Source organism: Prionailurus bengalensis, chromosome B3 (assembly GCF_016509475.1).
Source record: "Prionailurus bengalensis isolate Pbe53 chromosome B3, Fcat_Pben_1.1_paternal_pri, whole genome shotgun sequence".
NCBI classification, from domain to species: domain Eukaryota; kingdom Metazoa; phylum Chordata; class Mammalia; order Carnivora; family Felidae; genus Prionailurus; species Prionailurus bengalensis.
In genome coordinates this window covers 5,466,232-5,490,780 of record NC_057355.1, presented here as the reverse complement: position 1 = coordinate 5,490,780, position 24,549 = coordinate 5,466,232, and the positions used below count along the sequence as shown (strand labels likewise).

General features: G+C 41.7%; 1 protein-coding gene and 1 pseudogene across 2 annotated transcripts in view; one reads left to right on the top strand and one right to left on the bottom strand.

Moving 5' to 3' along the window:
* Positions 1–18,938, bottom strand: part of BLM (BLM RecQ like helicase) — a 90,524-nt gene extending 71,586 nt beyond the window's left edge. Inside the window, exon 1 of one of the 2 annotated variants that reach the window (XM_043553897.1) lies at positions 18,800–18,938. The gene's annotated coding sequence lies outside the window, so the exon portion shown is untranslated. The remainder of the gene's footprint in view (positions 1–18,799) is intronic. The other variant, XM_043553898.1, reaches the window with a different exon arrangement.
* A 101-nt stretch (positions 18,939–19,039) lies between these two features.
* On the top strand, positions 19,040–22,367 carry LOC122467528 (annotated as a pseudogene).
* Positions 22,368–24,549: the final 2,182 nt, after the last annotated feature.

Genomic DNA, 24,549 nt, shown 5'->3' with positions numbered 1-24,549 from the left:
CAAGACATAGGACAAAGGAAGCGAAGTTCTCTTTCTTTCTTTTTTTAAAGGCAGAATTCCTCTTCTTTCAAATAAATGAGACTATTGCTCATTTTGGGATCAAAATAGACTATTGCTATTTTGGGATCTATCAAAATCCGTACTACCTTTTCTCTAGGTCAAGTCTTTCTTTCACTCTTTTTGTTGTCTTGAGATGGCTATTTCAGGACCGGGGGGACAGACTGCCAGAAAGACCGCTCTTAAGAAATTCAGCGCCAACTAACATTCAGGTATGTCTTGCACTGCTTCCTGTCTTCTGCTAGAAGTGGAGGTTTCGGGGGTGAGCTCCATGTGGTTACTGTTCAAAGGCTAAGCTACCTTCTAGGGCAAGAGCAGGAGCCAATCATAACGTTATGAACCTCAAGGTCACCTCGATGGGGCACCAGTGGAAAGTAACACCTCTCTCCTGTAATCAAATCAAACATCAAGCAAACACAATTTCTAGACAGAGAGAGACTTTTGACTAGGATCTTATAAAAGTGGGTTTTCTTCCATTTATTGCCATACATAGTTTCTTCTGGGAAGAGGCATAGCTCTGTATGACTTACCTAAGAAAGCAGAGCTGTCAAAACTTGTAATCCCACTGTATCCCACAAGAAGGAAAATTTATTAATTACTGGGTATCAGGTGGTTGCTGGGTCCATTTGCCCAAAGATCTTCTGTATCACTGTTTTTATTACACGGGTTTTTAATGGTCTCTCTTTTTAAAATCAATAGTAAAAATGTATTTAAAGTAACGATATATCATTTTAACAGTTTAATCAATAAAAATCAGTGTGATCAGGGGCGCCTGGGTGGCTCAGTCAGGTAAGCACCTGACTTTGGCTCAGATCATCATCTCGCGGTTTTGAGTTTGAGCCCCACATTGGGCTCCCTGCTGTCAGCACACAGCCTGCTTCAGGTCCCCTATCTCCCTTTCTCTCTGCCCCTCTCCTGCGTGCGAGCACACATGCCCACTCTCTCTCTCAAAAATAAACAGAAAAAAAAATTTTTTTCAATCAGTATGATCAGATCAACAGATTTTAAAAATACATTTCTATTGGGGTAAAACATACATGCAGTAAAGTGCACTGATCTTAAACATCTCAATATGGTTTTACTTATATATTTGCCTATAAAAGCAACACTCAAATCACAGTACAGAACATTTCTAGCACAATATGCTTTCTTGTTCCTTCTCCCAGTTAATATATGCCAGATGTAACCACTATCTGACTGTATCACCAATGATTAGTTTTGCCTAATTCATATATAGAGAATCATACAGTATGTACTATTAGTACATTTTTGAAAAGCCATCTGATAAAACTCAAACCACTTCTGAGACATTAAAACACAGAATTAAAGTTAAAATCAAAGGGGACCTGGGTGGCTCAGTCAGTTAAGCATCCAACTCGATCTTAGCTCAGGTCTTGATCTCAGGGTTGTGAGTTCAAGCTGCACATTGGGCTCTGTGCTGGGCATGAAGCCCACTTAAAAAAAAAAAAAAAAAAAAAGACAAAAGACAAAAGACAAAAAAAAAAAAGAAAAAAGAAGTTAAAATTGAGACCCACTGTATTATCTTGTATATTTTACAATAGGGGTGAATCCATGAAAAAATAGGGGCAAAAAACAAGGCTGTTCTCCTATTTTCACTCTCACAGTGGACATTTTTGCCAATGCAAAATTATTCAAAAAGGAAATACTAGAAAAGAATAGATGAAAATATCATTGCATGCAGACAATATGATTACATACCAACACAATCCAAAGAAAATCAGTCATAACAATAGATAATTAAAACTTCAGCAAAATGGTTAAATAAAAGATAAATATAAATCCACAGAAGTCAGATGCATTCTCATGTAGTGGTAATAACTAACCCGAAAATACAATTTTTAAAAAAGCATTCAGTTAACAATAGCAATGAGAAGTATTAAACTACCAATTAACCTAGCAAAAGACATACATCTTCATGATATAAAGAAAATGACCAAATATTACTGGGAGAAAAAAAGAAAAATTTAGAAAAATAGAGAAATATTTCATGTTCTTCAATGAAAAGGTTTAAACATCATTAAGATAACAATTTTTCATAAATTAATTCGTGAGTTTAACAAAATTCCAATTAAAACACCACAGAATACTTCACAAAACTCAACAAAAATGCTTCTAAAGTTCATTTGACAAAAGCACAAGACAAGAATATTAAGTAACACTGGGGTTGTAACTAGCATTAGAAATACAATCATATTGGGGCGCCTGGGTGGCGCAGTCGGTTAAGCGTCCGACTTCAGCCAGGTCACGATCTCATGGTCCGTGAGTTCGAGCCCCGCGTCAGGCTCTGGGCTGATGGCTCAGAGCCTGGAGCCTGTTTCCGATTCTGTGTCTCCCTCTCTCTCTGCCCCTCCCCCGTTCATGCTCTGTCTCTCTCTGTCCCCAAAAAATAAATAAATAAATAAATAAATGTTGAAAAAAATTTAAAAAAAAAAAGAAATACAATCATATTAAATGTAACAGTCATTTAAATGTCATGGTACTCGTCTTTAAAAAAGAAAAATAAGGGTGCCTGGGTGGCTTAGTTGGTTAAATGTCCAACTCTTCGTTTTGGCTCAGGTGATCTCAGGGTTCATGGGATCAAGCCCCAGGTTGGGCTCTGTGCTGAGGGTGTGGAGCCTGCTTGAGATTCTCTCTCCCCCCCTCTCTCTCTGTCCCTCTCCCACATGCTCTCCTTCTTTCCCCCCTCTTCTCAAAATAAACTTAAAAAAAAAAAAAGAAATACAGGAAAATCTAGTCTCTAAAACATGTTTAATGTGTGATGAAAGAAACACAACAAAATAGGGAAAGTATTCAGTATTTAACAAGTGTTACTGGGATGTTCAGTAAGCAATAGACTCTAGATCTGGAGCTGGCAAACTATGACTCACGGGCCAAATCTGGCCTGCAGCCGGTTTTTGTAAAAAACATTTTAGTGAAACACAACCATGCTTATTTGTTCCCATACTACCTATGGCTGCTTTAGCACCACAGCTGGGTAGTTATCACAAAAGACTATCTAGTCTGCAAAGCCTAAAATATTTGCTACCTGGCCCTTTATAAAAAAAGTTTGAGAGTTGCTCTAGATTATTGTTGAGTAAAAAAAGGACTTATTAAATACATCAAATCTCTGATAAGAAGTTAAAAAAATTATCAGGCCAAAATGTAAATGAAAGTGAGCAATCAGAGAGTTACGGAAAGCCCTGAAATTGCTTTTATCCTAAGACAGATGTCTAATTCCGAGAATCGAGATATCAGTTTTGACAGCCTTGGAGTGAAAAGATGGACAAAGTCTGAGTTAAGGCCTAACCAGGGTGGGAAATGTTCTGCTATAAAACCAGCACCCCAAAGGGGTAAAGTATAATTAAATTCCATTTCTATCGCTGGTATCTGTAAGTGAAGGAAAGTCACCAGTTGTTGAAGGACTGAGAGGGAGAGACCCTGAACCCACAAGCCCGAGAATATTTTCAAATCAATTTTTACACCTGAATAATTTTTTAAAACTTTGAGTCATGAATTTACAGTAAAGCAATCCTAATGCCAAAGCATCCTAAAGCAAAGCAGAAACAAATGCAAAAATGTCTACGGAAGAATGTACCTTTACCTTAGGCCTTAAGTAATTCCCACAAATAATTTTTCAAGACAATATGTAGCAAACACAGACAAAAAACAGCCAAGCACACAAGGAAACAAGGCACCAGGAAGAAGAATTAGTTGTACTAAGAAAGCCAAACAGTATTGGGCATAAAAGTATATAAAGCAATTAAACTTACTGTGTTTAGAAAAATCAAAGACAAGCTTGGAATTATCTGCAGTAACCAGAAAACTATAAAAATGACCTTGCCAAGAGAGCTTCTAAAAATGAAAAGTGCAATAACCAAAAAGAAGAATTCAGTGAATGGATTTACCAGCACGTTACACACAACTGAAGAGGTACTTAGAAAACGGGAGGGAAAATCAGAAGAACGTGTCCAGGATCTGTCTCCAGGGATTTGTCACATTCCTACATGGTCCAAGTCTTTTGAGCAAAGGACATGTTAAGTCTTTGGCAGCTAGAGACGGCATATCCCTCCAGAGAGATCTAGAGTCATATCTCCCCAGCGACATCCCACAGTAACAAAGACAAAGCCCTCTCCTTCCTCTCCCTGGAGACACTTCCTTACATTTCAGGGTAATAAACCTTGAGGCACCTTCCCCATCCCATCCGGGAGAGATGCGCCCACATCCTAGGGTAAGGAGCAATCTCTCTGGAGGGAGGATGTGCAGGTGTGCCAGCAACCCTTAAATGCCCAGAGTCTCTAAGTTTTGGTGTTCCTTTTGCTGGGATGCGCTGGACTGTATGTACCAGTATCATCTAGCCCCTATCACCTCACCTTGTGGGATTTAGGACACGGGGAACTGATGCGAGATATCGCGGGCTGTTGTTGCTGTAACAAACCATCTGTGTCTCCGGTCTTGTGTTCTGTCAGTACATACATAAATGCGAACGTATGTGTGTATAAAAAAAACTGTAGCAGGCTAGCTTGCTAGTTTAAAAGTAGGGCAAAATCTAAGATCCCTCATAGTAAGTTGTCGACTTAACAAATGCATACACACAGAGAGAGAAAGAAAACAGGTGGATGCGGGCCTGGGTGGCTCAGTCGGTTGAGCATCCGACTCTTGATTTCGGCTCAGGTGATGACCTCACACTTTGTCGGACTCTGTGCCGACAGGGCAAGGCCTGCTTGGGATTCTCTCTCTCCTCTCTCTGCCCCTCCATCACTCACTTTCTCTCTCAAAAATAAACAAACAAACAAACTTAAAGAAAAAAGAGGTGGAAAATACGAGAAGTAAGAAGACATGGAGGGTACGGTAAGAAAGTATTACAGAAATCTAGACAGAAATCTAGTTCCAGGAAGAGAGGAGAAACCGGGTCAGAATTAATACCTGAAAAGATAACAGCTGGGGTGTTTCCATAATGAAAGACGAATCTTCAGATTCAAGAAAGCAAACAAATTCTGAGCAGGATAGATAAAAAGAAATCCACACCGAAATACATCATTGTGCAACATTTGGATAGAAAATTGATTTCTCTTCAAAAATGAAAATCAGAAGACGGCAGAATGTTATTTTCAACGTGCTGATAGAAAATAACCTAGAACTCTTTTCCCAGCAAAAACGTCCTTCAAAAATTGAGACTGAATTGTATACTTTAAAAGGATGAATCTTGTGATATATGAATTACATCTCAATAAAGCTGTTACTTTTAAAACTGCCTGTAACAAAAGCACCAGATAGTAAGTGTTGGTGAGGATGCAGAGAAACTGGAATCTTCATACGCTGTTGTTGAGAATATAAAACGGTGCAGCTGTGTTGGAAAAGTCTGGCAGTACTTTAAAAGATTAAACACAGAGTAACCACCCATTTCACTCCTCGACATACACTCAAAAGAACTGAAAATACATATTCAATACTGATAAATGCTACAATAATGACGAACCTTGAAATACTAGCCGAGTGAAAGAAGCCAGACACAAAGAACCACACATGGTACGATTCCATGTATATGAAATGTCCGAAATAAGCAAATCTGTATAAAGAAAGTGGATTGGTAACTACCTGGGGGGAGGAGGGAGAGGGTGGCGGTGAGCAGATTTGGGGGTGACAGCAAGGGGTGTGGAGGTCCTCTTTGGGCTGATGGCAATGTTCTAAAATCAACTGTGACAATGGCTGCACAAATCTAGGAATCTAATAAGAGCCACTGAGTTGTACTCTTTAAATGGGTGAATTTCGGACTATGTGAATTACAAGTCAAACTTGTTATTAAAAAAAATCAAGATGAAATAAAAACATTTTCAAATAATCAAAACCAAGTCTGCCGCCAGTGAGTCTCATTAAATGAGATTCTGAAGGATGTATTTAATATTTAAGGTAGTTGAAAAGTGAGCCTAGATGTAAGTTCTCAGATGATGGCTGGACTGAAAGAATCAAGGAGGTGGTGAAATATGTGGCTAAATCTAAACAAACTTTGACTGCACAAAGCAACAGGGCTAAAAAACCAAACAGTTACAATACCCGAAGGTAATGACACATAAGTGAGGTAAAGAGATTTAATATGCTCCAAGGCCTCTGTGTTATGAGGGGTGGGAGGTGCTGATTAATTGCCGACTTGAGAGGACAGATACGCACGCTGTGCTTTCTAGGTAACCACTGAAGTATAAAAACAGAGCATGCACCTTAAAATCTAGAAGGGAAAAATGAAATGATTTAAAAAAAAACTCACTTAAAAGGAAGCTATTAAAAAGGAAAGAAAGGGAAAAAAATAATACAAAGTACAAAAGAAGGTAGTAGCAGACTTAAGTCAAAATATCTGTTGATTACAATAAATATAAACTGAACAATTACTTTGGCTAAAAAGTTTATCAATCTGAACTTAAAAAATGAGATCTAACTACTGTATTTGCTGTTTGTTAGAAACATGTCCAAAACACTGGGTTGTTTAGAGAGGTTAAAAGTAAAAAGATGAGGAGCATCTGGGTGGCTCAATCGATTGAGGGTCCAACTTCGGATCAGGTCATGATCTCACAGTTTGTGGATTCGAGCCCCACTTCAGGCTCTGTGCTGACAGCTCAGAGCCTGGAGCCTGCTTTGGATTCTGTGTCTCCCTCTCTCTCTCTGCCCCTCCTCCACTCATGCTCTGTCTCTCAAAAGTGACTAAGAAGATTAAAGAAAACGTGAAAACTCACCAGAAGACAGCTAAGGTTTTTATATTAGTAGCAGACAAAACAGATTTTAAGACAGAAAGCCTTACCAGAGATAAACAGGCCACTGTTACAATGACAAAGAATTCAATTCACCAGAAACAACTTTAAATTTGTATGGCCCATAAAGTAACTGCAAGACACGTGAAGCAAAACTGATAGAATGACAGGAAACAGACTATAATTCTAGATTTATAATTAGCTCTCAGTAACTGGTAAAACAAGCAACTACAAAAATCAGGAACCGCCCAGAAGACTTGAATAACGCCACCTTTGCAACTACAAGATGTACATTCTTTTCGAGAACACTTAACACAAGCTGACCACGAACTAGGCCATAAGGCAAGTCCCAACTATTTCAGTGGATTAAAGTCACATGTTCTCCAACCAAATGTAGTTATGCCAGAAATCAATAATAAAAAGATAATTGGAAAAAAGTAACTGTTTTAGTATCCACTAATGACTCATGACTGAAGAAATAATAGTATGACTGTAAACAGTACGGCCGTATAATGATGGTTTTCATAGCCCCATCCATCACTCTTGTAGCTGGCATGCTACTGGAAAGAACTTTCCCTTTTCCCCTACTCGCTTTTTATCAGTAAGGATTGATTCCTCATGTATTTGGTGGGTTGTAATCTATTGCTGTCATTATTTTCATGCTCAAATGGTTTTGTATTTGATTAGGAGTAGTGAGCTCCTTCAAGCTGGCTCGTGCACTCTTTTTCATTTTTATTTTTTAATTTATTTTTTAATTGTTTTAATGTTTGTTTATTTTTGAGAGAGAGAGAGACAGACAGAGTGGAAGGGAGGGAGGGGCAGAGAGAGAGGAGGACACAGAATCCAAAGCAGGCTCCAGGCTCCTAGCTGTCAGCACAGACCGGACACGGGGCTTAAACCCACCAACTGTGAGATCATGACCTGAGCTGAAGTCGGATGCTTAACTGACTGAGCCACCCAGGCGCCCCTCTTCTTTATTTTCAAAAGCGCTAAAATACACATAATGTAAAATTTACCATCTTAATCATCTTTAAGCGTGCCGTTCAGTGGTATAAAGTGCATTCACGTTGTCGTGCAACCAACTGCCAGAACTTTTTCATCTTGCAAAACTGAGCCTCTATCCCTGTTAAATAATAATTCTCTCCCTCCCCCTCCCCCAGTCCCTGATCATCACCATTCTTTCTGTTTCCATTTGATTACGTTAGTGGAACCATACAGTGTTTGTCTTTTTGTGACTCGTTTGTTTCTCAGCATATGGTCTTCAAGGATTATTCCTGCTGTAGCTTGTGACAGAAATTCCTTCCTTTTTTAAAGCTCAATGATATTCCATTGTATGGATCTCACACATTTTGCCCATCCACTCTTCTGTCCACAGACATCTGGGTTGCTTCCACTTTTTGGCTATTGTGAATAATGATGCTGTGAACATGTGTGTACGACTATCTCTGAAACCCTGCTTTCAATTCTTTTGGGTATACACCCAGAAGTGGAATTTGTAGATCACACAGTAGTTCTATTATTTTTCGTTTTTTGAGGAATAGCCATACTACATTCCACAGAGTCTGTTCCATTCTACATCCCCACCAACAGTGCACAATTTCTCCGTATCCTCATTTCTCCACATCCTCACCAACACTTGTTATTTTCTGTTTCTTGTCTTTGTTTTGCTTTTACAGTAACCATCCTAATGAGTGTGAGATGATATCTAGTGTTTTCGACATGCATTTCTCTAATAAATTAGTGGTGGTGAGCATCTTCCCATGTGCTTTTTGGCCATCTGTGTATCTTCTCTGACAAAATGCCCATTCAGATCCTCTGCCCACTTTTAATTGGGTTGTTGTTTGTTTAAGGAACTACAGGAGTTCTTCATTCTTACAAAGGGGCACGAGGAAGCTTCTGGGAGAGATGAGTATGTTCGTGAACCTGACTGCAGTCATGGTACCGCATAGCAAAACTGATCAAAGTGTATGCTTTACGTATTTGCAGTTTATTGTAGATCAATAAAGTTGTTTTTAAAAAAACAAAACCCAAAGACATCTTAGAAGACTGAAAAGTTCTGGGCAAATTTTATTTCACGTTAGCCCTTCAACAACTAAAGACGACTAAACTGACGATTGTAATAACACAAAGTAAGTAATAAAAAAAAGAATTTGGAAGTTTTCCTTCATTTCCTATCTGAAACAATGTATTTAGCACTGGGATTATCTGGACTCTTAAAATTTTCAACAGAATTTCTCTGTGAAACCATTTACATCTAGTGTGTTTTTCTGCTTCCAGTGAGACAGTTTTTTCATAACCACATGCTATGAAAATTGAGTTATTTAACTTCTAATCTTTGCTGGCATCAATTTTGGTAAATTGCATTTTTCTAAATAATTATCCATTTCATTTGAATTTTCAAATTCATTTAACACAGAAGTATGCAAATTAATATCATTAAAAATTTTTTTCCCACTTGTCGTTTGTTATTTTGTATTTGTGATTTTTCCCAATTTTCTTAAATTAGCATTAGTTTACCTGGTTTGTTAAACTGTCTAAGATCTAAGATTGTGATTTCTCAATCAAACGTTTTTCTGTTCTCCATCTCATTGACCTCTGCTTCGATCTTCATTTCTATTCTCTTGTGCTTTCTCTTGTTTTACTTTGTTGTTTTTATTCTAACTTTCTAAGTCTGGAATTTACTTCAGGTGTTTTCTTCCCTAAGTTTATAATGTGTTTAAGCCAATAAATTTCCCCCCAACCACTACTTTATACGTATCTTACAGAATCCTACTTGTTAGGTTTTCATTTCATTAGTCTTCAGGAATCCTTTATTTCAATTTGTATTTCCTTTCCAGCCAATAGTTCTTTATTCATTCTTTATTTATTTTTAATGTTTATTTTTGAGAGAGAGAGGGAGAGAGGGTGCCAGCAGGTGAGGGACAGAGGGAGAAGGGGGCAGAGGATCTGAAGTGGGCTCTGCACTGGCAGCACAGAGCCAAACTCGGGGCTCGAACCCACGAACCATTTAGATCATGACCTGAGCTGAAGTCAGACAGTTTACTGACTGAATCACCCAAGTGCCCCAACATCTAATAGTTCTTCAATTAAAGGGTTTTAATGTTCCATATGGGTTTTAAAATTTCTTTTTAAATTTCTAATTTTGTTGCATAGCGGTAAGGATTGTTTGTAACATTTCTACTTTATGGAAATTACTAACCTTTTTCTTGCGACCTAACATACGAACTATTTTTATGAATGTAAATGTACACTTAAGCAAATATTTCATTACTGTACTGATCTTGCTTTTCCATAGATTTTTTTAAAAATAAAAAATGTAAGGGGCACCTGGGTGGTGCAGTCAGTTAAGCATCTGACTTTGGCTCAGGTCATGATCTCACGGCTGTGAGTTCAAGCCCTACATCGGGCTCTGTGCTGACAGCTTCGAGCCTGGAGCCTACTTTGGATTCTGTGTCTGCCTCTCTCTGCCCCTCCCCTGCTTGTGCTCTGTCTCTGTCTTTCAAAAATGAATAAATGTGAAAAATATTTAAAAAAAAATAAAAATTTAAAAAATTAAAAAAAAAAAAAGAAATCTCATGTTTGGAAGTAAATATACTTGCAAATAAACCATGGATCAAGTAAGAGATCACAATGGGTACTGGAATATATTTGGAACTGAATAATAATGAAAGTCCACATATAAAAATGTGATATGCAACGTAAGAGGTAGTGACAGGGAAATGTACAGCCTTCATTGTTAGAAAAGAAGGCTAAATATGAGCAGAAAGCATCTATTCAATGAAGTTAGAAGATAAAAACAAACTAAGCCTGATGAGAAAAGAGAAAGAAGTGTTTCTGTGAAAACACTTAGCAAGAACAAGAGAAAAGACACAAATCAGTATCAGGAGTGAAAGAAGAGACTTAAAATTAACTACATTGCCCACAGACATTGAAACATCGTTTTCAGGGGCGTCTGGGTGGCTCAGTAGGTTAAGCGGCCGGCTCTTGGTTTTGGTTCAGGTCATGATCCCACCATTTGTGAGTCTGACCCAGAACTGGGTTCCACACGGACAGTGCAGAGCCTGCTTGGGATTCTCTCTCTCCCCCTCTCTCTGCCCCGCACCTCGTGCTTCCTCTCTCTTTCTCAAAATAAATAATAAACTTTAAAAATGTCATAACAGATTCTGAATAATCTGCCAATAAAATTAAATTTAGATGAAATGGACAAATTTCTTTAAAAATTAACTTGCACTCACAAAGAAACAGAACTGTCTGTGGTCAAGGCTTGCCCTGCCAGACATATAAAGATTTAACAACACAAACAAAAAAAAGTCTTTAAAAACATAGGGGTGATGGTGTAAGGACAGGAAGACCAGTGGAAGAGAATAAAGCACCCAGAAACAAGCCCGTGCACAATTTATAACAATTTATGACATTTATCACCACAGAACACTAGCAAATGAGTCTTTTCGGTAGTTGGTGCTGGTACCCTGGATATCTACATGGGGAAGAAAGGAAATTTACACCCTACTTCACTCCAGACACGTAAGTCACTTTCAAGTGAATAGAACTTGTCATTTTAAGGGATTTCTCAAATAAGATACAAAAAGCACTAACAAAAAAGAAAAAAATAAAATTGAATTATTTAAGAATCTTTTATGTGTCATTTACCTTAGAACAGCACCAAGACTTTTGAAACAGCTGAGTACAGAGAAAAGCAAGGTACCGATTACGCAAAAGTCAGGATAACGATTATCTTTGGGATAGAGGATGAACAGGGCACACACAGGGCTTCTGAAGGTGTTAGCTATGCTCTATTTCTTACCCGAGACATATGTACGGGGGTATGTGCTTTGATAAATACATCATTAAGCTATTTCAGGAGTCCCCAGAGACCTCGCCCTAACATTCGCTGATTTGCTGGAATAACTTACAGGACTCAGCATATAGTCCTACCAACAGCTAAGGACACACAGCCAGATCAGCAAGGGGAAAAGACACACCAGGCAGAGTCTGGGGGAATCCAGGTGCCACCTTCCTGTGCTCTCTCCTCTCACAAGGGCACATTCTCTCAATGAAGACGCAGCTACGTGCAACATTTCTGCCCCAGGAAACGTGTCAGAGACTCAAAGTCTAGGGTTTTTATCGGGGGCTGGTCCCAGAAGCACCCTCTGCCCACCAAAAACATGGACTCTCAGAATGAAAGCAGGCGTTAGAGTTCCAGGTGGGCAAAACAACCATGTTGGCGTAGGAGAGGTTTCAAAAGCCCAGTTCCCACTCGCCAGCCAAGAACCAATCTTGCAAGCAGGACTTTAGTCTCAGGCCTGCGATGTTAACTCGTACACAGGTGTTCTTTGCACTTTTCTCTATGAAATAGAACATATTTCACAATAAAAGATATTTTAAAAACGGGTGACCAACATATTATTAAATCTGTGTTTAAAAGCCACAGAGAAGACATTTGCAATATATACAACTGACAAATAGTGTATGGAACGTATAAACAATTCCTGTAAGACAGTTGCAAAGAAAGACAAAAAACCTGAACAGGCTCTTTTAAAATGCAGAAACAGTCCATAAACACAATTAAGGTCCTCAACTTCACAATAGTCTAGGGGATTGAAATCACAAGAAAATACTACTATACATAACCTACTAAAGAGGCAAAAATAAAAACACAGTATCAAATGGGGGGCACCTGGGCAGCTCAGTTGGTTGAGCTTCCGACTTTGGCTCAGGTCATGATCTCGTGGTTCGTGAGTCTGAGCCCCACGTCAGGCTCTGTGCTGACAGCTCAGAGCCTGGAGCCTGTTTCAGATTCTGTCTCCCTCTCTCTCTGCCTCTCCCCCACTCGTGCTCTCTCTCAAAAATAAAATAAAAACATAAAAAACCATTTTTTTAAACACAGTATCAAATATTAGCAAAGATGTGGGACAATGGTTAAGTCTCACACACTGGTGGAAGGGAGGTGCAACCACTTTTGAAAACAATTTGGCCTTTAGGAAGGTAAAAGGTACACATATTCTTTGACCCAGTAGTTTTCTGAGTTATATGTACAAATTCATGAACACGCACCCGAGGACATATGCACAAGAACATTTACAACAACATCAATAGCCAAAATCTGAAACCAATCCAAATGCCATCAAAGCAGGAAGGATAAAAATAAACAAACAAACTACAGAATGGATAAACTGTAGCAACAATCACATAAAGGAATATTCTATAGTGATCATATAAATTTTTACCAAAAATAATTTTAAAAATTAAAAAAACCTGTATCTACAATATGAAAGAATCTCACAAACATAATGTTGAAGCAAACAAGACAAAGTAGAATACATAAATTCTCACCCTATTTGTAGATCTCAAAACCAGGCAAGACTGAACTATATCACTTATGGATGCATACACAGGATATACCATGAAGACAAGAAAATTACCACAAAATCAGAATAGTTCTCTCTAGTGTGGGGAGGAAGTTACGATGAAGGGAGCTACACTTCTGGGGTACCAGTAATACCTATTTTTTGATCTGTTTGATGGTTATGTGCAACTGAAACTTTATAATTATCTTTATGTTTACATAATTTTAATGTGTAATTAAACTTTATAACTTTTTAATAATTATTCTTTAAATTATATATACTACGTACTTTCTAGGGTATTATGTATCTTTCTCAAAAAATTTGAGAAAGAAAAATTAGCAAAAATAACAAATAAAGGATTAACGTTACAAACATACAAAGAAGGGTGCATGGGTGGCTCAGTCGGTGTCTGACCCTTGATCTCAGCTCAGGTCTTGATCTCAGGGTCATGAGGCTCCCATGTTGGAGCCTACTCAAACAAACAAACAAACAAACAAAACCATACAAAGAACATCCAAGTTGCCATGAACAAATGATCCAGGAGTATAAACACACAGTTCACCAGAATATATAGACATTAAATAAACTTAGGAAGAAACATTCAACTTTTCTAGTAATGAATAGTATGAAGCAACATTTCATACCTATTAAATCAAGGAGAGTGGAATACTGTGATAATTTATAAGGTAAATGGCAACCATGAAGACTGAGTAGCTGCATGGAATAATTTAATATTGGGAAAACAAAAGACTAAATCATGAGTGCATTATGCTTACAGCTAAGAAAGCTGCATAGCTAAAATTTGTAAAGAACTCATGAAAAAGGAAAATAGCTGATATGATTTAAAGACACGATTATGACTGTAATATTTTCCTGGATATTGCAAATATGTTTCATTAAGATACAGGAATTTTTTTTTCATTTTTTTTTTCAACGTTTATTTATTTTTGGGACAGAGAGAGACAGAGCATGAACGGGGGAGGGGCGGAGAGAGAGGGAGACACAGAATCGGAAACAGGCTCCAGGCTCTGAGCCATCAGCCCAGAGCCCGACGCGGGGCTAGAACTCACGGACCGCAAGATCGTGACCTGGCTGAAGTCAGACGCTTAACCGACTGCGCCACCCAGGCGCCCCAAGATACAGGAATTTTTAAACAAAGAACACTCAATAGTTCCTTGTGATTCTAGAGAACAAATTCCACGTCATAACCCCAAGACCTTTCACAAATTGACTTCAACTTGTATTTTTCACTCAATGCCAGGCATCATGCTAGGCACTAGAGTACGGAGATGGGCAAGACATAATTACTCCCCTCAGTGAGCTCCTAGGCTGGCAGGAAACAGACATGCCAACAAATAATTACAACTTAGTGAAGTAAGTCCCACGAGAAAAGGTTTCTTCTTAAAAGTCTAGGACTTCCTGGAGCACCTGGCTGGCTCAGTAGGAAGTGCACCCAACTCTTGATCCCGGGGTTGTGCGTGCGAGCCCCACGTTGGGTGTTGAGATTACTTAAATAAATAAGACTTAAAAAAACAAACAAACACAAAATGTGACTTCCCACAGAAACAGACACACAAATACGGAGAATAAACTCACGGCTGTCAGAGAGGAGGGAGGGACATGGGCAAAATGGGCAACATAGATGAAGAGGAGTGGGAGGTACGGGCTTCCAGTAATGAAATGACTAAGTCTAGGGGTTGAAAGGTACAGCCTAGGCAATAGTCAATGGTACTGTAACAGCCTTGTGTGGTGACAGATGGTAGCTATGCTTGTGGTGAGCTAATATATAGTCGTCAACTCACTATGATGTACACCTGAAACTAATGTAACATTGTGCTTCAACTATACCTCAATTTAAAAAGGAGGTAGGGGTGAGTCTATGGCTTCCCAGATGAAGGAAAAACTCAAGAAAATCGTAGAGAAGCTTTCCAAAGAACATTGAATTGGAGCCCAGGTGAAACCTTCCAGACAGGGTGCAGATGTGAAGGGTAGTCTATGCACTATTGGTACCAAGTCTGAGGCACATAGCAGGTGGCTGGAGACTGTTTAAAAGCCTCGGGGTTGGGGCGCCTGGGTGGCGCAGTCGGTTAAGCGTCCGACTTCAGCCAGGTCACGATTTCGCGGTCCGTGAGTTCGAGCCCCACGTCGGGCTCTGGGCTGATGGCTCAGAGCCTGGAGCCTGTTTCCGATTCTGTGTCTCCCTCTCTCTCTGCCCCTCCCCTGTTCATGCTCTGTCTCTCTCTGTCCCAAAAAAATAAATAAATAGGGGCGCCTGGGTGGCGCAGTCGGTTAAGCGTCCGACTTCAGCCAGGTCACGATCTCGCAGTCTGTGAGTTCGAGCCCCGCGTCGGGCTCTGGGCTGATGGCTCAGAGCCTGGAGCCTGTTTCCGATCCTGTGTCTCCCTCTCTCTCTGCCCCTTCCCCGTTCATGCTCTGTCTCTCTCTGTCCCAAAAATAAATAAACGTTGAAAAAAAAATTTAAAAAAATAAATAAATAAATAAATAAATAAATAAACGTTGAAAAAAAAAAAATTTAAAAACCTCAGGGATCCCACTACGGGCAATGGAGACCCACTGGGGCTTTCAGCATTTAGCTCCCGAGAGTATTTTGCAATTACTTTGGACCTCTTTGTTCTATCCTTTTTTCCCTTAAGAGAAATATATATTGGGGTGCCTGGGTGGCTCAGTTAAGCATCCAACTTCAGCTCAGGTCATGGTCTCACAGTTCACAAGGTCAAGCCCGACACTGGGCTCTCCGCTGTCAGTACAGAGCCTGCTTCGAATCCTCTGTCCCCTTCTCTCTGCCCTCCCCAGCTCTTGCTCACTCTCTCTGAAAAATAAATTAACATTAAAAAAGGAAAGAAATACATAAAAATATAAAAAATATATATTGATGTTAAAATATCTATTTAGTTAAAATTAGTATTTTTAAAAATATTTATTTATTCATTTCGAGAGAGAGCAAGCAGGGGAGAGGCAGAGAGAGGGAGAGACAGAATCCTAAGTAGGCTTCACACTATCAACACAGAGCCTAACTTGGGGCTCGATCCCACGAATGATGGGATCATGACCTGGGCCGATATTAAGAGTCAATGCTTGGGGCGCCTGGGTGGCGCAGTCGGTTAAGCGTCCGACTTCAGCCAGGTCACGATCTCGCGGTCCGTGAGTTCGAGCCCCGCGTCGGGCTCTGGGCTGATGGCTCGGAGCCTGGAGCCTGTTTCCGATTCTGTGTCTCCCTCTCTCTCTGCCCCTCCCCCGTTCATGCTCTGTCTCTCTCTGTCCCAAAAATAAATAAACGTTGAAAAAAAAAAAAGAGTCAATGCTTAACTGACTGAGCCATCCAGGCACCCCTTGGTTAAAATTAGTATTAATATATTTATGTTTAACTTTTATACATATTCCTTTTCATTTTAAATTTCAAACATACAATAAAAAGTTGACACCCATGTAGTCACCAACCAAATTTAAGAAGTTAAATTCTGTCCTATTTCTCTTTCAAAGAAATAAAACATTTTGGATGTATTTAAAATCACACACATCCATCATTCACTCCACTCATCTCCTTCTCTTCCCTCCCTCCTCACAGATAATACTGACTGCCCCAAAGTGGATGCCTATGATTTATCTGAATGTTGTTCTTTTACTACACATCCAACACTATGGGCTTTGCTCAGTTTTTTAACTCTGGGTTTCTTTATCAGTAAAATGAAGGCAAGAGCTACCTTTCCCAGTCAGTGGATTAGAAATAGAACGCTGGGGGCGCCTGGGTGGCTTGGTCGGTTAAGCATCTGACTTCGGCTCAGGTCATGATCTCAGGTCCGTGAGTTCAAGCCCCGCGTCGGGCTCTGTGCTGACAGCTCACAGCCTGGAGCCTGTTTCAGATTCTGTATCTCCCTCTCTCTCTGCCCCTCCCCTGTTCATGCTCTGTCTCTCTCTGTCTCAAAAATAAATAAACGTTAAAAAAAAAATTAAAAAAAAAAAAGATATAGAACGCTGAAGTGCCTGGGTGGCTCAGTTGGTTGAGCATCTGACTCTAGATTTCGGTTCAGGTCATGATCAACCCACGGTTGGTGGGTCTGAACCCCACATCGGGCTCTGCGCTGACAGTGCAGAGTCTGCTTAGGATTCTCTCTCTCTCTCTCTCTCTCTCTCTCTCACTCCCTCTCTCTGCCCCTCCATCATTCTCTCATAAAAAAAAAAGAATTAAGAAAAACAAAGATACAGAACGTATGTGGTAGCTATCATCATCACGACTGCCAATGAAAGGAACTCAAGACCCAGAAATTTTCGCTTCTTCCAAGGAGACCATAAGCTGCTTTCTGATGTTTATTTATTTTGGGGGGAGAGAGACAGAGACAGAGAGACAGAGCATGAGCGGAGGGGCAGAGAGACAGAGACACAGGATCGAAGCAGGCTCCGAGCTGTCAGCACAGAGCCCAAGGAGGGGCTTGAATCCACTAACCATTTGATCGCGACCTGAGCCGAATTTGGACGCTTAACTGACAGAGCCACCCAGGCGCCCCTATAAGCTACTTTCTGACAGCAGCCTAGCTAACAAAATGTTTACTCAATTTAGGTCTATTCTCATTTCCCATATGGAATACTTCCGCCTTCTCTCCCAATTTCTGACCTCTAACCCAGGCTCTGCCATTACTGTCCCTTAACCTTGACAGGGGCACAGGAATGCTACTTATCCACATTGGTGGCACCAGGAGCTGTCAGGTGCCTGCTCCATCTCAGGCCAATAGGTGCCCAAAGTTCCGAGTAACCTGAGGGCAGGCGAGGACTATGAGAGGAAGCCTGGGGTTGTGGCAGATGCCTGGGAGTCAGGCAGCTCTTTCCACACAGGGACGAGCTCTTTGTGCTTTAGATTCTCCTTGTCAAAAATGAGCACAATTTTACCTACTTCTCCGGGTGATGGTGGTAATAGAACCCTTACCATGTAGCAAGTCCCCTTTGGAGCATTTATTGCATATATTAAGCCACTTAATCCTAACAAAACCTCCAGGGTGCAGAAGAGATGATTCCCCCTACACGACAGAAGGAAACCGAGGCACTTAGTTTAAATGACGAGTGGACAATCACAGAACTAGTAGGTGGAAGAGCCCGGATTCGAAGCCAGGAAAAGTGATGCGGTCTGTGTCCTTAACCACCTCCCTCTGCGGAGGTATTGTGGGGCTACAATTGTAAGCAAATGGGTCCCAGGCACGTGGCACACAGTACGCCCAAAATACAGTAGCCCGGCTCGTGACCGTGGAAAGCTCGAGAAAAAGTACAGTTTCGGTCTTCACCGGGGAGACGGGGGAAGTGCCAGAGGACTGGGCTGGCATCATCCACAGACTGCAGTGTGCCTGGCCCTGTGGTAGGTACCGGAGTACACCAACAAGAACACAATGGGTGCCAGGCCGGCTCTTCCACCGACACCGGGGGCGATCCCGGCCCCACCCCCGGGCCTGTTTCCCCGTCTGGGAACACGCGTGCTTTTTCTCGCGTTCTCTCGGGCTACGGGCCGCGACAGAGGGCTCCGCGGGCCTCGCCCAACTGGGACGGGCAACGGAGAACCTTCCTCTCCGGCCCCGGGCCGGGTCGCCGGGAGCGGGGCTGGGCTGGGCGGTGCCGGGCCCGCAGTCCTGTCAAGTTCTAGCGCGCCGCACTCACCTCTCCCGCAGGCTCGCAGCGGGCGGAACCCCGGTCCAAACTCCCCGCGCCGCCGCCGCAGCCCCCGCGCCGCGCGCCAGCTCACTTCGCGCCGGAAGCCGGCCGATTCCGATTGGTTGCTTCCTGAGGAGACCGACCAGTGCCCTTGCCCCGTGGTACCTGTCCCCGCCCCCGTGGGCTGCTGGGGCCGCGTGTTCCCAACGCCCAATCAGAGTCTGAGATCCGAGGTCAGGTGACCGTGGTTCAACGTGGGCTTCCGGCACTGTCGGGATCTTTGTTGTCCTTGTGTTTCTTAGCGTCGGAGGAGGCTTTAAAGAAGACAGGCGCCTGGAAGCGAGCTGGGGTGAAAAACCCCGGAACTGAGAGGAGCCTGAGACTTGGCAGTTCCCACAGGCCAGGTCAAAGCTCTGCACCCCTGCCTCTTTGGCTCTTATCCGCTGTCTCTGTGAGACTTGGGGGGATTCTGCTCTCCACCCCCTTGTAGAGCTGGCCTCTGCCCCAATACGTGAGCGACTGTAAATTGTCATTGACGGGGAAAGGGATCTCAAACTCAGATGCCTCGGTGGGCAGGTGAGGTACCTGAGTGAGAAGCCATGCTGCTGTTCCAGTTGATTGTTGACACGCGCGACTGTGGGCTCTGTGATGCCAGATCTTTTTTTTTTTTTTTTAATTTCCTTCCCTTCCTTCTTTTCCTCCCACCCTTCCGCTTCCCTCTCTACTTTTCCTCCCTTCCTTACTTCCCTTCTCTTCTAAGAAAAATTGAAAACGTGTTTATGTGTGAAATCCGCCGATTTTAAAATGCTACAAAAATAACACCGCAGTCAAACAAAACACATTATTGTTAAATTACTGTCTATAGGAAAAAGCAAAAGCAGGTTTTTAATAGCCAAATGGCCAAATAGGAAGCAAGATGGAGACAAGGTACAAGGTATGAAAAATCTACCAAAAGAGAAAGCTGAGTACACTTAGACTCAAAAGGAGGGTACTACCCAGAATGATAGGGTCGTCTCAGAACTCAATGAGGTGAAACCCAGCTGAAATTGCCTGGGCCACACACTGCCTGAATTCTCCTTTAGCTTTTTTCTTCATTGTCCTTCACATTTCTGCCTTCCCTAGTGCCAGTCATTGTGCTAAGCTCTTGAGAACTTTCTCATGGAGCGCACAGGATGTTAGACGTAGACGTCGGTGGAGGAGGCGGACACTTGCACATTGAGGACAAAAGCGATAGAAATAGTGATCATATTATGGGAGTACTTAGGAAGGACACATCCACAGAGTGACAGCTTTAGGTGGGATTCTGAGAGATGAGTAAGAGGTATGATTTGGAAGCAAAGGCCAGGAAACTGGAAAGACGACAATAAGGTACCTTTGAAGAAATGGCAGGGAAGTGAGCAATATGGAGAGATGATACGCGAGAGGAAACGGACCAGATCTCAGTTTGGACTTCACCCTAAAGGTAAGTGGCAATTGTTGGATGTGGCGACAAGTGGGATAGGGGAGAGCCTGGTGCCATAATATTAAGTGAAATCAATGATTTTACATATACGTGTATATGTATGGATCTCCACCACCCAGATCAAGGTATGTACCGTTTCCAGCACCTGGTAAGATTCCCTTGTGGAGCTTCCCAGCTCGCTCTCCCCCCAGCAGCAACCTGGTATTACACAGCGTATATTCTTCTGTAACTGCTCTCTTTTTTTTTTCTCAACATAGTATCTGTGAGCTTTATTTATATTGTATGTACCAGAGACTCATTCTCTTTTATTACTAATTTTGTGAAAACTGTGAAATGGCCCCCAAAATCCTTTTTGTCCAGTGAAAAATAAGGTGTTGTCTAGCACACCCTCAGGGGTATCTGATCCCTTGTAGGCTCTATGCCTTTCATTGTCTTCGAGATAAAGAACATCTCTAAATTGTTTTAAAGACAGGTTCTTGTCTATAGAAATGCAAATTGTGTCCAGAGGAACGCATTTAATTATTGTCAATTTGATCAGTTCTGCCAGTTTTGCATCTATTTGTAAAGTATTTCATTATTTCTCTATAGTATATATGTGTGGTACTTTGAATTTTCCTTTGTACTATCTTTCTGGATCTCATTAATTAATGAGTCAAATAAAACCTTTGACATGTGTTTATTTTATGTCTTTCAACGTTTTTTTTTTTTTTGTTTTTTGTTTTTATTTATTTTTTTTATTTTTGGGACAGAGAGAGACAGAGCATGAACGGGGGAAGGGCAGAGAGAGAGGGAGACACAGAATCGGAAACAAGCTCCAGGCTCTGAGCCATCAGCCCAGAGCCCGACGCGGGGCTCGAACTCACGGACCGCGAGATCGTGACCTGGCTGAAGTCGGACGCTTAACCGATTGCGCCACCCAGGCGCCCCTATTTTATGTCTTTATAAGAGTCATGATTATACTTGATTTTAAAAACCATTCTTTTATTAACAGTATGCAATTGTATGAGCATGCTACAATTTATTTATCCACTCATCTAATGATGGACATTTGAGTTTTTTCCCTTTGGCTATCATAAATAAAACTGCTGTGGACGTTTTTACATAAGTCTTTTGTGATCGTATGCATTACTTCTTCTTGGGGGTAAACAGTATCTAGGAATAGGGTTTCTGGGCCATAGGCGTAAGCATGTATTTACCTTTGGTAGAAACAGTCATGTTTCCAAAGCGGGTGTATCATTTTATACTACCACTAACACTGTGTAAGTGTCCCATTATCTGTATCTTCATCAACATTGAAATGGCAATCCTTTTCATTTTAGCCATTCTGCAGGGTGTTTAATGGTATCTCCTTGTTGTTTAACTTACTATAGAAGGTTTTCAGGAGAAGAGTAACTTGGATAGTTCCTTTCCAACCCTGGGCCCAGCAGAATGGCTCCTGCATAGCAGGGTGGTGAGAAGGAGACGGGCCATTCTGCCATCACCGAGGTACTGACCAGAGAACACATCATCAACATTCACGAGCACATCCATGGAGTGGAGTTCAAGAAGCGTGCCCCTCGGGTACTCAAAGAGATCCAGAAATTTTCCAGGAGGGAGATGGAAACTCCAGATGTACACATGGACACCAGGCTCAACAAAGCTGTCTGGGCCACAAGGTGTAAGGAATGTTCCACACCGTATCCGTGTGCGGTAGGCTAGAAAACAAAACGAGGATGAAGATCCACCGATACAGCTCTATACGTTAGTTGCCTATGTACCTGTCACCACTTTCAAAAATCTACAGACCAGTAATGTGGATGGGAGCTAATCGCTGATTGTCAAATAAAGGTATAAAACTGCAACAAAACAAAACAAAACACAAGTAACTTGAACAGATTTTAGAAAGCTCTTTTTGGTTGTTATGTGGAGGATGACATTTGTACACCAATGCTCATGGCAGTGTTATTGACAATAGCCAAAAAACCACATCTATTGGCAGATGAGTGGATAAACAAATATGATATCTATAGGCAATGGAATATTATTCAGTCTTAAAAAGGGATAAAATTCTGACACATGTAACAATATGAACCTTGAAGAAATTACACTAAATAAAATAAGCCAGGCACAGAAGGACAATTACCGTGTGATTCCACTATCATCAGGTACCCAGAATTCGGAGGCAGAAAGTAAAGTAGTGGTTACCAGGGTTTGGGGCGGAGGGTATAATAAGGAGTTACTGTTAAACAGGTAAAATTTGTTTGGGATGATAAAAGAGGTCTGGAGATGGATGCCGGTGATGGTTGCACAACACTGTGAATGTAACTGACGTCACTCAACTGTACACGTAAGATGTTTAATGTTAAATTTTATGTCCTATACACTTTGACACACACAGGGACACACAGGTATGCACACGAGCCTGGTATTCTGGGTCTGAGAACTGAGCAGTGGCCAGTTCTCCATTGAACTGTCTCCATTGAACCTGTAAAATTTTGATTTATAGAAGTGACTGAGTGAGGACACAGAGAGATTTTATTACTCTGTGTTTCCTGAGAGGAGGAAGCACGCCACACGGGGCCACGTGGGGAAGCAACAGGTGTGGTCAGGACGCAGAGAGGAGCAAGGAGAAACCTAAGCCAGACACTTAATCGGGGTTCGTACAGGGAAGGCAAGCCAGGGCAGGGAAAGTGGCTTGGGATTGGCTAGTGTGAATAATCCTGTGAAGTGTGAAGGCCCCAGGCTTGGGGACTGTTCCCAGATGTCTAGTACCTGGCCCTGAAATGATTTCGTCCAGGGCAAACATTGGCATAGTGCAGGAGAGTCAGATAAGGAGGTGGCTGTGTTAGGGACTTGAGATTGGCTGCAGGGTTTCTGATATGACTTTCTGTGCTTGAAAAAGTAGGACCACCCAATCACGCCTTGGCTCTTCATTTGGCAGTGTGTTTAGTAGATGTCAAAAGGACAAATACAGAATGTAAAAAACAAAACACAGAACAGTTGGCCCTGTGGCTGTCTGGTACCAAGGAAACTTTCAGGTGACAGTAGCGGAGACTTTCAGGAAGTAGGGCCTAAGTTGCTTGAAACAACACAGGAAACATTTTCAGAACATTTCACTATGAGCGTGAAAAAGAGGAACAGGTGGGAAGTATAAGGAGTCCTTCCAGGCCAGCCCATAACTCGGTTTTCCATTTATATGGCATTAGCCAAAAAAAACCAGACTTGAAATATTTGGCCTCTAATAATGTATTTTTAAATTTTTTTAATATTTATTTATTTTTGAGGGAGAGAGAGAGAGAGAGAGAGACAGAGCACTACCAGGGGAAGGGCAGAGAGAGGGAGACACAGAATCCGAAGCAGGCTCCAGGCTCTGAGCTGTCGGCACAGAGCCCGACGCAGGGCTCGAACTCACAAACCGCGAGATCATGACCTGGGTCAAAGTCAGCTGTCCAACCGACTGAGCCACCCAGGTGCCCCTCTAATAATATTTTTGTCAAATTTGCAAACTGTATTAAAAACATGATGTTGAAGGGGTGCCTGGGTGGCTCATAGGGTTAAGCGCCTGACTTCGGCTCAGGTCATGATCTCAGGTCATGAGGCAGGTGTCTTGTGGGAGTCAGTCTCCATGACCCAAAGCACAATGGGTGGCCCAGCTGGATACGGAAGGTCACAGCCTCAGGGTCTATGAGAGCCTCTATTCCCAGGCGAGTCCAGTGTGTAGCCAGTTATCATTGTTTTAGTAGCGTACAGCGTGAGGCTTAGAGGGCTCGTTTCTTGCATCACAAGCCTTTGAGCAACTTATTGCCATCGTAAGTAGTCTAGAAACTCCAGAAGGCATAAGAAGAGGTTGCCAAAGACTCTACAGTGAAGGGGTTTCTGAGGGCATTAATGGGAGTGCCTGCTGATTTTAATTTGGAAGTAAAACTTGTAAATGAGGAGTATGTTGCCACCAGCCCCCCAAAGGACTAAAAGGTACAGGAACTATATGTCTGCAATGAGTGTGTCAGATGAGTCTCCTTGGAGAAAGATGTCATCATGGCATACCTGTGCTCCTGGTGGACACGGTGAAGATCTTATCTGCACAGACTGCATGCGGTGGCAAATCTGTTGAGGCTCCCCATGCCTGGAAAAGGTACGTTGTGTCCCCTCAGAGGTGAAGGCAGAGCACAGATGAGAGGCTGTTGAAATGGGGACTCGATGTAGTGTATTAGCCACATTTATAAGAGCAAAATATAAACCCATTACTGACTGGATAGATTCAGTAAATTTATTTTTGAGAGCGAGTGAGAGTGAGCACAAGTTGGGGAAAGAGGCA